Source organism: Nycticebus coucang, chromosome 2 (genome assembly GCF_027406575.1).
Source record: "Nycticebus coucang isolate mNycCou1 chromosome 2, mNycCou1.pri, whole genome shotgun sequence".
Taxonomy (NCBI): domain Eukaryota; kingdom Metazoa; phylum Chordata; class Mammalia; order Primates; family Lorisidae; genus Nycticebus; species Nycticebus coucang.
Window position 1 is genome coordinate 84,189,115 of NC_069781.1, and position 14,217 is coordinate 84,203,331.

Sequence of the window (14,217 nt, forward strand, 5' to 3'; positions counted from 1 at the left end):
TAGCTATCCTGTGCTAAATTTACTAGAATATTGTAAAACATGATTCTCAAGTTTACTTTCCTCTGCATTATCATCATATTCACTGGTCTTCCTATATTGACATCTAAAAAGGTGATCCCATCCACAGGACTCTGTAGTGCCTCCATCTTGCATAGGATTGGGTATGTAAATGATGATTCACAAAGGAAAGGTCTGAAAAGACAAAAATTAGTATCATGCTTACATTTCCATATTCCAAATTGCAGAACCAGCAGTAATTGCAAAACCTCACAAAACATGCCCTGAGATAGTCCCCAATAAGGATTGTGATGTAGGTGGTGGGAACACCACAGACTGTCAGCCACATGAATTCCCATTGAGACAATATCTGTTAAAACTGTTCTATTTTCCAGTGGGCCTAGGGTTGGTATCAAATTTGTCATGCTTCTCAAAAGTTACTGGCTCGAAGACTGAAATTAACGGGAAAAGAAAAAAAGACTAGCCATATTTAGTAAATGAAAAGTGTATCATCCCTATTTTACTAGTAAAAGTAATTAATTTTCATTGTATCAAAGTTCTTCTTTTTACTGAGAAACTTTATAAGCATGAAACAAGAATCAGAAACAGAAAGAAAGATAATTGACCGCACAAAAGTTTAAAACAGTTATATGGCACATAACCTTATTTACAAAGCTAAAAAGCGAACTCAGAAAAAGCGTTTTTAGTATTCCCAACACATTAAAAACTTTAATAAATCAGTATGAAAATAGACAAGAAATTCAATAGAGAAAAAATGGCAAAGGCACAAATAAAAAATTCACAAAAGACAAGTATTCATTACAACATTGACAAATACTTAACATCTCACATTATCAAAAGGCAAATTAAAACAATGAGTTGTTACCTCACAGAAAAATAAATGATTTTGAATCCATACTTTTCCATGTTGGTGAGGGTGCAGTGACTAGGCACTGGCAGAAACTGATGAGGAAGTTAAACTGGCACAGTATTGGGAAAAATTTGTTAAGATCTATCATATGTTAAAGTGTTTGGAATTTGATCCAGAAAATTCATCTTTAGAAATTATAGCAATATTCATAAAAGTGCACTAATCTGTATATACAGTTAGAAAGCATTGCTTGTTCCAAACAAAAATTGAAATAAATTCAAACATGCTAAGGAAAAGATCAATTAAATAAAACAAAATGAGTGTCCACACAGTGGAATATTGTAAGCCCTTAACACAAAATTCTACAGTTGTGATAGATGCACAGCTGTGCAAATGTACTAGAAACCATTGAATTGTATACTGGTAAATTAGTGAACTGTATGGTATGTGATTTATACCTCAACAAAATAATTTAAACAGTGTTAAAATGCTACGCTTTTATGTAAAATACATTTAAAATTTTACTAAATACTACACGTGGTATGGCCTCATTTGTTAACAAACATTCTATGTACATATTTATATTTACATATATTATGGATGTATTTTCAAAATATGTATATATACGTCAAGAAAAGGTCTAGAAAATTAGAAACTGATTACCATAGTGATACGGCCTTGAATTTATGTGCAAATTGTGTGTGCTATGAGGTTCGCTATTTCTCATGGAGCTTGCATGACAACAGGCAATACATGTAAGACTAGACATGCAATTATAAATTGTTAACATGGTAGTTCATGTCCGTTCTTCCCTTTCCATTCCTTCTCAGTAATTTGTGCCCTAAAGGTAAAGACACTAAGCATCTAACGAGGTTTATTTTGCCAGAAAAAGAGAGTGTTCTGCCACATTATGAGAAGTCTTTGTTTTATTTCCAACACGCGTTTGCCCCACTAAAATAACTGGTCAGGAAGAATTTTCTCATGGGGCAAAGGGCCATTGATTGACTAAGAGTCATTAGTTAGGTTGAGTTCCAGGCTCATACCTCAGAGAAGTGCTTCCTAAACCCCAGGCAGCCACATAATTCTTACCATGTCCAAGTACTAGCTGAAATATCATTTGCTATTTCTTTTAATGTTAATAACGTCTATTTTAAAAATAATTGTTACTATGATACATAGGAAGTATATATATCATTTATCATAAATTTACTATATCTGTAAAATAAATACAATGAAAACAAAGGAAAACACTGAAAGTTAAAATATAAGACACAGTTTTAGTTTTTATTTATTTATTTGAGACAGAGTCTTAATATGTCACCCTCAGTAGAGTGTGATGGCATTACAGCTCACAGCAACCTCAAACTCTTGGGCTTAAGCAATTCTCTTGCCTCAGCCTCCCAAGTAGCTGGAACTACAGGTGCCTGCCACAACGCCCAGCTATTTTTTTGGTTGCAGTTGTCATTGTTGTTTAGCTGGCCTGGGCTGGGTTCAAACCCGCCAGCTTCTGTGTATGTGGCTGGTGCCATAACCACTGTGCTATGGGTGCAGAGCTGACAGTTTTAGTTTTAGCTCCCACCAAAAGCAATGCCTGTGACAAGGGCTGGAAAGCAGTAGTACATTTTGGGAAGTGATCTCAAAGTACAGGAGTGGGGAGTGGGAAGACTGAAGCAGCGATGGAGAGAAAGCCTTTCCCCCAAGGTTGATACAAGCTGTTGCTACTGGGGCAAGCAGGTGTCAGTACCTCTGGGAACCCACTTAGCAGACATGCAAAATAAGCCTCAGGATTGTCCACTCTGGAGACAGAAGAGGGACACATTTATCCACCAGTTCCTATTTCCCGTTAGTCTAAGGTGGCTCTGTACATATGAACACTCCACATGGTGACAGCAGAGGATGGCGGGGTAAAGGCAGGGGACATGCGTGCAGCCAGCCTAGACGCTGTCAGTAGGGGCAGCACGCTGTTCTTTCCTGCAGCAACAGGAGCAGCACATGGGCCACGAGGGAGCGAGGACTCTGCCTAATCTGAAAGCTTTCTGCACAGTCTGACCCCCATCCAACCCTCTGTCTCCTTGAATTGCTCTTCCCTTCCTCCAGTCCCATAGGCCTTTTTCCAGACCTTCAATCTCCACCCTCCTTCAGCCCACAGTGTCTTTGCACGTGTCCTCACTCTGCTCCATCATTCTTACTTCGCTTCTTTCTTGACTCAGTCTGTGCCACTAATACGCTTCCCTACAACATTGCTAATTTAGCCAAACTTCCTTCACTTCCTTGACAAGGGCAAGCGCCCTATAAAACGTTCTCAGAGTCCACAAATTTCATCCTTGCAGTGCCGGCTGCCATTGGGAATTTCCAGTTTTGGCCTTTATTTGTTCCCCTTTGTATCTGCTGTGTCTGGCACAATGCCTGCTACTTGGTGTGCCCTCAAGACACGTGGAATAAGTACGTGGTTACTTCTGGGCATAACTTTTTCTCTGTCCCACTTGTGTTCTCCTGCCCTTTCCCCAGGTCATGTCGAGTTCAGATTCTAATCAGTTAGAGGTAGGCTGTGTGTGGGGGGGAGACATATTTTTATGTTCCCACTTCCAGCTGTGGAAGACTTCCTCAGGTGAGAAGACTCTTCAGAGTGGCCTGGAAGTCCCCCACCTCCTCCTAATCAGCTGCATCTCAGGGGTTGAAATCCTATTCTTTCCCAAGCATAGAAATTTATGTGACCTTTCACATAAAATACCTGAAGAGGATCAAAAATTCAAATTTAAAAATGTTTATTCATGTACTATAGGAGAAATATAATTTTGAGGAAAGGGAATCCGAAAATGTTGACTTAGCCCATGTCAGAGACATTACCCAAGCCCAATGCCTAGTGTGCTTCGCTGGACGGCAGGTCCTGGAAAACAGCCTCATGTTGAGCATCATCCTAAAACTTTTGCACTTGTAACATCTAGTCAAAAGGTCTAGGCCGCTGTGATGAGTAAACCTAAGGAAATCAGTCACTAGTGGTTCAAGGGAAAACATCAGGCAAGGAGCGTCAATAAGGTCCACAGACTGCAGCGCTCCCAGGCAGGAGTGGGCAGAGTGCACCGAGGCTGATTATCTTTCTAGGGGACAATTCAGCTCTGGGGAACCAACTGTAAGCAGACTATGACGCTCGGGTTGGGCTCCTGTCGCTGATTCCTGGGAGGTCTGGAGCAAATCACCTCTCTAATTCTCAGTCTCCTTGTTGATGAAATTGGAATATGATATAACATATCTCAGAAGGTAACTTTAAAATTTAAAGAGGTAACATCTAGCATATGAGAAATATTAAATATATTTCACCCGAGTGGTGATTAGCCCAGCTTTTTCTTTCTTTCCTTCCCCCAAATGGAGAGCCCAGTATCTGGCATCAATAGCTACCCCCCCAAGGAAAGGCTCTGCTCGCTGCCTGCCTATCAAATGCCAGTAGAAGTGAGACTGGATGACCACTTGGAAATCTTTGAGAGGTAAAGAAGCAGTCAAAATATCTTTTATCTTTTTTTTTTTTTTTAAAGTCTTGCTCTGCCACCCAGGCTGGAGGGCAGCAGCACCATCATAGCTCACTGGAACCTTGCACTCCTGGCTCAAGGGATCCTCTCACTCCCACCTTCTCAGTAGCCAGGAACACAGGGGCGCACCACCATGCCCAGCCAATTTCAAATTATCTTATGTTCGAAAGTGAGAGGTCTTAGTCCCAGCTACTCGGGAGGCTGAGGCAAGAGAATCGCTTAAGCCCAGGAGTTGGAGGTTGCTGTGAGCTGTGTGAGGCCACGGCACTCTACCGAGGGCCATAAAGTGAGACTCTGTCTCTACAAAAAAAAAAAAAAACCTCTAGAAAGTGAGAGGCTTTTGAGTTCCACAGAATCCTTAAGGCGAATCAAAGCAGCGGGTATCCATGGAGCAGAGAGGAAACATCTGGAATGTTCTCACAGAACAATGAATGAGCCTTTAAGGTGCATCTACGGCATTAGCTGCACAGAAGCTGCCCTTACTATTTATTCTGGAGTCATTTTCTCAGTAATTAAAGGATAGGAATTTTCCGGACACATGGATATGGATATTGATCTCTTAGAAGCCAGACCTGCCGCACTCAGAGATCCATCCTGTCTGCTGTATGTGCTCCCAGCGATTCCACCTGCCTCGTCAACATTCCAGCCAGAGCCCAAACCCTTCCCCAGGCCAGCTCCTGCAGACCTTCCCACAAGGGCTGACTGCTCCTCTGGGGAAGGAAAGGTGAACCAGAAGGAGGAAATCCAACTGCAAATGGCAGCAAGGAAAGACGACGAAGCAGGAAAATCACTACAGGCAGGAGCAACAACAACAAAGGACGGGACAGGCTGCAGGTCCAGGGGCTCCACGAGGAAGAACTAAGGGAGCGGTATTTCCTCTATTACTTTAAGTCAGTATGCGTGGGAATATCGATAATCTTCTGCATCTGAAAGGTAAATATTCTTCTTTATTGCACTGGCATTTTGGTCTTTATGTCCAGCTAATCAACCCCTCTTCCCCAGAAGAGACCACCTGTGTCTTATTCTTTTTTTTTTTCCAGTTTTTGACCTGGGGCTGGATTTGAACCAGCCACCTCTGGCATATGGGGCTGGCTCCCTCCTCCTTTGAGCCACAGGCACTGCCCCTGTGTCTTATTCTTTACAGCTATTCTATTAACTCCGTCCACTAGGAGTTTGCCTGAAAGTTTTCTTAGCTCTTATACCTGCCTTCTAGGATTTATAGAAGAGAATGTGTCAAATCTTTGAATTTGTAACAACTGTCCTTTCTATTTTTGTTTCCTTTCTTGAACCTTATGCTCTAGATTTAGGGAGAATCTTAGATGTGATGAAACAGACTCAGGTTGAGCAACGTGGCCTTACTTCACTTCAAGGATCTTTGAGACATGAAAACCTATGAGCCATTGTGTGCTCATTTCCTATTGCTGTTGTAACAAATTACCACAAACTTGGTGGCTTAAAACAACACAAATTAATTCTCTTACAGTTCTGGAAGTACAAAGTGTGAAATCAAAGTGCCAACATGGGGGTGGACTCTGTTTCCTGCTTTTTCCAGCTTCCAGGGGCTACTTACATCCTTGGGGTCTTGGCCCCCTTCTCCATCTCTAAAGCACATCTCTCCAACCTCTAGTTTACTTTTCTTGTCTCAGTTTTATGACTTTGGCCTTTTGTCTTTCACTTATAATGACCCTTGTAATTTCATTACACCCACTCATATAATCCATGATAATTTTTCTAACCCAGGAAGGGTTAGAAAACTTAATCTCAATTACAAAGTCTGTTTTGCCATCTAATGAAACATATTCATAGTTACAGAGATTAGGAGATGGGCAACTTGAGAGGTCCATTATTCTGCCCGCTTTACTCTAAATCACAAGCACCTCTCTACTAAGTACAACTTAGTAGACAACTAGTAGATAGACAACAGTAGAGATTTTTGAGAGCCTAAAAAGAGGTTTGGCCTATGGATTTTAAAGTGGTTGGTGAATTGGCGTCCGCAGGTCCTGAGGCTGGTGATGAGGGTTCTTCCTAAGTCATTTTTGTATTTGTCTGGTTTTTATGAGAACAACAATAGCAAAACCAAAATGATGCACCTTTTTTGGTTGGGGTAAGAAACATATTTATTTTATATCCTTATATTTTGCTGTTTTTTCAAAATTTAGTGGGCGTTACTAAACGTTGTTTCTAATTATTATATGGCTACTGTTTGTTTTATATGTTGGAAGCCCCTCTGCACAATTTTCTTTCTAATAGTATAGAAATATCCATAAATTTTTGAAATTCTAAAACTTCTCCTACATGAATGGCAAAGGGTACTTACGGAAGACGGTTTCTGTTCTCCAGGATCTGATGGTTGTGAAATGTGTTGGATTGGACTTACTCATATTTTCATGTTTCTGTTCACTACCACCCCCATTGTTGGAGGAGTATTGGTAAATATCCCAGAATCCATGCAATATTTATGAGTTTTATTTATGTTCAAAACATTGAAAATTGTGTCCAACATTGTTCAGTTTCCTGGGTCTTTTTCTTATTAGCATTTGAAAACATTTGAAAAAATGTTCCTTTTCTTTAATGTGGTAAATCTATGAAAGGCAGTAGCCAAATAAAACGTCTTTTATTCTATCTCATTTCATTTATTTTGTCATACATAACATATTCCTATAAACACATATGGAATTTGCACATCTGTAAACCAAAACTAACACAAAGCAAGAGTAGAGGATTTAATCTGGTCACTGAAAGTTTAACAAATAAAGTACAATAAAATAATTATAGCACTTTTTTGTACTAAGTCTTTGATGATACATGTCTAATTATATGAATTTACCTTTTGTCTAATTATATAAATTTACCTTATTTTTTCTTCCACAATTGAAATCATAGCTGATGGCCTTAAGTTTGTCAAACACCTGATTGAGGCTAAACATATCTAATGATACAAATGTTTGTTTAGGCTTGGCGCCTGTAGCTCAAGTGGCTAAGGCGCCAGCCACATACACCAGAGCTGGTGGGTTCGAATCTAGCCCAGGCCTGCCAAACAACAATGACAACTACAACCAAAAAATAGCCGGGCATTGTGGCGGGTGCCTGTATTTCCAGCTTCTTGGGAGGCTGAGGCAAGAGAATCACTCAGGCCCAGGAATTGAAGGTTGCTGTGAGCTGTGACTCCATGGCAGTGCCTAGGGCGATAGCATGAGGCTCTGTCTTAAAAAATAAATAAATAAGTAAATAAATAGTTTGTTTAAATTGTGTGAGTTTTATAGGACTAATCTTAATTCTTCAATTCTTCTCTCATCTTACACAAAAGAAGTACTCTAAAAATTATTCAAATAATTTCACAAGGACTACATTACTCCTGAAACAGAACTACTTTCTAACACAGAAACATTATGATATATTTAAAATTCTCTGTTTTCAGTGGTAAACTCAACCCCCAAATCAGTTTATGAAATGCATGTTAGGGATGTCAATTCTAATGAAATAAAACGATAAGCTCTTCAAAATGAAAATTAAATTTTTACCTAAATAAAAGACTTGAAGTAGTTTTTCTGTGCTTTTTGTTTAGCTGATTTCCCTTATTGGATGGAAACTCACATGAAACATTATTTCTTTTCACTGGTAAAATACCACTTAGTCTTGGACTGGGGTCCTTTACAAAATGCAAGTATCTTAAAATAGTATTTTCTTTAACTCTTAAGGGAAAATCATCAGAAAAGTTATTTCTGTTTTGTTTTATAGGAAACTAGTAACACTAGAGTATCATTTAAGTATTTGCTTGGGCCTGTATTTAAATCTGGGTGCTTTACTATAACACAAATAGATAGTAAACCTCATACCATTTTAAACCAGCCTTCTTATATATGCAGATGATAAAGGACTATAAAAATTACAGTATTACCTCAAGGGAGGGATGTAAGAACTGCGTGAGGATATATATGAAATTCGGAGGCACCATTCAGTAAATATTTAATAAATCTTTGCTATTTCTATTAATAAGCAATACAAAAAGCCACTCTTTTGGGAGAGATATTGACTGTGCTCTTTTTTGAGTTTACTAATTTCCATATTCCTTTGGTGGTAGCATTACCTCTCCCATTGTTGTTGCCTCAAGGCACATCTGCAAGGTGAACAGAGAAAGGTGGCCCACATCTATTTCCAACGAGTGATGTATTGTAGACCTTGATCATGTTGGGTATACACAGGGTAATAGTGGCCTTTACTCGCTTCTCCTCTTCCATCTAGAAAGCAAAGAGATGGAAACAACATAGTTTTCAAACATACTTTTGACAATCTTGAAACGGGGAATTTAACACTGGCAGCAAGGCTTACCTTGCTAATCTTGTCCATCAAGGCAAGAATAAATACATACAAGTTGCCTAAGAGAAGAGCAAAAATGCATCCCACTAGCCTTTTCAAAGCAATGAGAGGATGCTAATTTTCCAGCTCAGCAAATAAGTCAAACAGTGTTGGGCAGAACATCTCCAGGAGGGCCATCACTGTGTTTCCCTACAAGGAGACACAGGAAGGAACTACGTTAAAGGTGTTTAGAAAGTATTATTGTTTTCTTTCCGAATTTTGAGAGACTCTCAGCTAGGTTCCTTTAATTTATTATAACGCTAAAAGTGTTATTTCATGCATTTTTAGAATTAGATCTGAATAAAACAACAAATACAATATTCAACTCATATTCTCAATATCTACACATGTAGGAGCGTGTGTATGTGCCAGTGGTAGCAGTCTGCTTCCGGGACAGCGAGAAACAATTTGCACCACTGTCTACCCAGAGAACACATGTGATTCTACAGTAGAACTGATTCTAATATGCTAAGGCATTTCACAAGACTTCCAAAGGAAATAGAAAATAATTTGCCTGAAGATGACATCCAAACTGCAAATACTAATTTTATAATCATCAGCATATGGGCTAGTTCAATCAGTGACAGTTATTGAACTCCCTGAGATGATCTCAGGACTAAATACTGAATCTTGGGGAATGCAAACTTTTAGGAAAAAAGAAAAGGATAGGTTTTATTAAAATAAAAGAGAAGAAATTCAGAGAAACCAACAACACATAAAGTAATGTTAGAGAATCCAAAGTAGAAAAGATTTAAAAATGAAAGATTGATCTATAATGCCAAAGGCAAGAGAGCAATGGAGGAGAATGAGAGAGAGAAAGAAAAGAGAGGGAGAAGGAAGGAAAGAGAAAGAGAGAGAAAGAGAAGGACAGAGAGAACAGAAACATGAACAGGAGGCAACATGGTTTTTATTTTATCTCTTGGCTGTTCAGTACCCTTGTGATTATATTGTTAGGCTAAATTAAGTCAGAGAAAAGAACCTAAAACGTGCTCATTTTACAATGGAGGGAAAGATTAAGAAACTCTGGTGACTGTCTTTCCCAGTTTGACTCAGCTTGTCACCACCAAACATTTCCTATATTCCTCTATGGACTCCATGTTTTGAATGACTGTAACTATCATATTATATTTAAAAAACAATTGCTAATATGTTTGTGTCATTTTTTAAAGACTATTCTCTAAGCATAAGCAATGGAATCCAAACTCAGCATGATACGATATAAAATCAGCATGGTATAATTTCAGCCCAATGTATTAATGAGAATTTGGCAGATTTTGTGTGATCTTATATTAGACAAATTTAATTTGTTTTCATCAAATTTATAAAGTTCTTCATGAATTCTCATTATTATTTTCATTGTCCCCAAGGACTCAGGGGTTGAAATGAATGTGAAAGAAATTTGTATAAAGAGTGGTTATATATTAATTAATTAATTTCAGGTTAATATGAGGGTACAAAATGCTGTCACCTTCCCACAATGGCACCCTGCTAGCAGCTGAACCTATGAGAGTTCCATCCCACCTATTGGTTCAATCCCAGCAGCCAGGCACCATTCAAGTTCACTTGCTCACTTGAGCCCTCCCGAGGCAGCTCTGACAAGCACCCAATTCTGAAAAATTGCAGGTCAGGACTTCCCTGACTTTAGGCCTTCACCAGAGGGCAGGCCAGCCTCAAAAAATACCTAGGCACTGGGCTTCGGAACTGATCCAGAGGACAGAATCCAGAGAGGTAACTTATGCAAAGGAAGTTACTTTCACAGGGGGACTACAGATATATATATATATATATATATATTTTTTTTTTTTTTTTTTTTTTTGGCCGGGGCTGGGTTTGAACCCACCACCTCCGGCATATGGGACCGGCACCCTACTCCTTGAGCCACAGGCGCTGCCCTACAGATATATATTTTAGTAATGACCCACTGCAGAAGCTGGGCTTGGTAGTTCATTTTAAATGTTTTGATGATATCTTGGTCAAGAGGTTGGACTTTTGAGGTCACGTTTTGAGGCAGAAATTTCAGTGTCATGTTTATGACATGATTCATTAGCAGGTGGCCAGGACAGTTGTCTACTATCAGTAGAATAGACAATTTCTTCTTTATTTCTCAGTCAATACTGCTTGTCCACTACTCAAATAGGGCACCGGTCATTCATGTGCATTTTTTTGATATCTAAGTAACAGGGAAGGAAGTCTTCAGACTTCAGATTATTGAATGCATGTGGCTTTGTGGATTTACAAATCAGTTGGGGCTTTAATTTCTCTCCAACTGAGCTACCACAAAGCAGAACTGTGAAAATTTCTTTGGAAAGTTTTCTACTCTTAAAGTTGTCACATTTCACAATAAGGCTCTTGTCAGGCATCACCTTGAGAATGAGTCCACGCTCATCATCGTTAGAGATATTGTTATCTTTGAAGCCCCTCGTGAAGTCCAGGAACTTTTTTATGAAATCTGCCACAACTTATACTGAAACTTCACTGGGTTAACCATGCAAGACCTTCTGGGAGAACTCATGCTGCAGTTTCCATTTCTCAAGCCAATCACTTGATGCTTGGAAATCTGCCACTCTGAATTTCTGTGTGATTTTTTTAGCAACTTCTTTGATTATCAGCCAGAGAGTCAGGGCATTAATGGTCCTCATTAGTTTGAACCAGGTTATTGTGGCTTCATGGACTTCCTTATGGGAAGTTTTTCTCCTCTTCCACTCACTGTAGATTTTCCTTGCCATTTCTCCAAGTACTCATGTTTACATTTTCGGATGTTGCTAACACCAAAATGTTCTGCCGTCTTTCTTTGGCTGCTACTTTCCAGAAAATGTAGAAGCTCAACCTTTTCCTTCATTGTTAGCTCTCTGAGTTCTTTCCTTTGGGCCATCATGTCTTGAAGAACTGTACAATTTTTCAAAATTGTAGGATTTACCTACAATTCAGACCAGTCCTTCACACTGAAATAATCTTCTGTAACACATGATAAATAATAGGATGTTAAGCCTAATACAACATGTAGTAATAACCAAACATGAAAAAAGAGTCTAAAGAAAAAATAACTAAGGGGAAAAGCCCAAAGTATCTTCTATACTTTGGTGTACAGTGGGCTCAACTTGTCAAGTTATAGAGGGTAAATTAATATTTTGTGTCATAGTCCAAGTGGTCAATATATAACCTACAGAGGTGGTCAATATATAGAGGTCATTCTATCATTGAGTACATGTGGTGTATGACCAGTCTATGAAAATTAAAGTCAGCTTAAGGAGGTGATCAATACAGGGAGGTGGTCAACTATGGAGGTTCTACTGTTCTTATTTGGAGTCTTTTTGATATGTAGATTATATCATTTGCTTTTTGAGGTATTTTAGGAAATTTTATACTTATGGAGACTCATTTTAATGTTTTAGTCCATAGTCAATGTGGGAATTCTGCATTTCCTACAGCCTAAATCTGCACATACATTGAAAATGCTTGAGCTCAAACTGATGCCACATTATATGGTAGAACACTTTGTAAAAGGGAGCAGGTCCTAGCAACAACTCATGATAGATGATCTCCTGATTCTAAGTATCTACATCTAGTTCCCTTCTCTGACCTACTAAACTAAAGGTACATATTGACAACAATAATAAAGTTTATTCCTGGCAAAGAGCTGGTTTTTCTTATCTGAATGCTATTTAGAGGGAGAGGAAGTAAGTCGGGGGAAGAAGTGGATGGAAATGCAGTTAGGCTTCTAGTGAAAAACCGAAGGAACTATAAAATTGTCCAAAGTTAGGGAAGCCATGTGAATTATTCCAGTGAGATCTATGCAGGGACCAAGAGCTGTATCCTGTCTGCTTCAGCGAATTCAGTCAGCAATTGGATCTTTCAATGACAGATGCGGGATTTAGGAAGGAAGTAACATAGGGTCATGGGAAGAGTCTTGGACTTGAAATCAAGACTCTTAGGTTTTTACCCTGACATGTCTCTTAACTCTGTGAACATAAATATATCACCCAATCTCTTGAGAGTCATCATTCCCATCCATAAAAGTGATGGTTGGATTGTGTTTTCTAGTAGCTCTTCTGACTCTATCTTTTCATCAAGTTATAAAATGAAAAACAGATAGCATAGACTTAGAAATAAGACTGAATAGAGTGGAAAATATGCAGTAAGATTGGTTAACTGTAAGGGAAGATGGTGGATAGGTAAGAGTGGCCTTATTTAATATTTCATCATAGAAGCAGAAGCCAAAAAATAACAAATGTCGAGTTCTATGCATATAAAAGCACACGGAAACAAACTTCAATTTTTCCCACCACCCAAAAGTGTCAGAATCTTGCCATGGAAATTCCTGGGGTTGCTTCACAGCCCAAAAGATGAGGCATCCACTTCTGCCAAGTATTAGAAACACAACGAAGTTAGCAAGAAACCCTAGGAATCTGATCAAGTGGACATTTTCTCTACTTGAGCCACTCTTTTTTTCTATTATAGCTTCCTATGTCCAGGCAAAACAAAACAAAACAGAACAAAACAAAGAGGACTATCTTAGCTACAAAAAGTATTATGAACACAGGAATCAGGTTTTGCAAACATCAAAATGTGAAGAATGAGAGTTTAAACTGAACCTGGAATTTCACAAACCAGGTGAATATTGCCTACAAGTGATGGCAAATGACAGAATGTAGAAAAAAGAGTTCTTACAAACTCCGACTGTTCTAATACTAGGATGGTCTTCATTCTAAAAATTATTTTCTTCTAGTACATTTTTAAACTAAAAAATAATGTTTTAGAATCACTTTGAATATTGTCTCAACTCATTCCTGTAAATAATTAGTGAGCATTGTTCTATATCTGATTCTGATTACTGATGGCCTCCTGTTTCAAACATGTAACATTATTTTATTACCACATTTAAATAATAAAAGTCCTTAAGGATTAATAGTACTTTTATGGCTCATTGGATATTTTCCAGTCCTAATCAGAACCATGCCCTAATCCCAGTAAGCAGAAATGATGAGTTAATTTTTCTTCTAATTGTCAAAATAATGCATTCACTAGGCCATACAGAAAACCTCCAATTTTGCTCTTAGAAATACAAATAATGGGCTTTTAAAGTTCATGTCATTACCTTTAAAGCTCATGGTGATAGAACTGAATTTGTTGTCTGCTGTTTCAGGATTGCTCATCAGGTAGTTTCAGCTGGTGAACACCTTCCAGCTGACGTTGAAAATGTTGTTGTTACCACTTCCATCATCACCAATATTTTTGGTCATACTGTAAATCCAGGAAGCACAACCCACCAGCCAGAATTTAAAGAAAAAGAAAAGAAAGAAAAAAGAAAAGGGAAGTTAGTGAGCAACAAGATAGGATAATTATAGGTAAATTGGATAAACTATTTTAAAGACATATTTTTTAAAAACTTGTTCTAATGACCAGAAAATAATTTGTTTTTAAGTTTTGTTTTGGTTTAATTTTTAAATTTTTAATTTTCCACAGCTTCAA

General features: G+C 38.3%; 1 pseudogene; it reads right to left on the reverse strand.

Annotated features, from left to right (window-relative positions):
- LOC128597475 (transmembrane channel-like protein 1) overlaps window positions 1-13,988 on the reverse strand; it is a 37,010-nt pseudogene extending 23,022 nt beyond the window's left edge.
- Window positions 13,989-14,217: the final 229 nt, after the last annotated feature.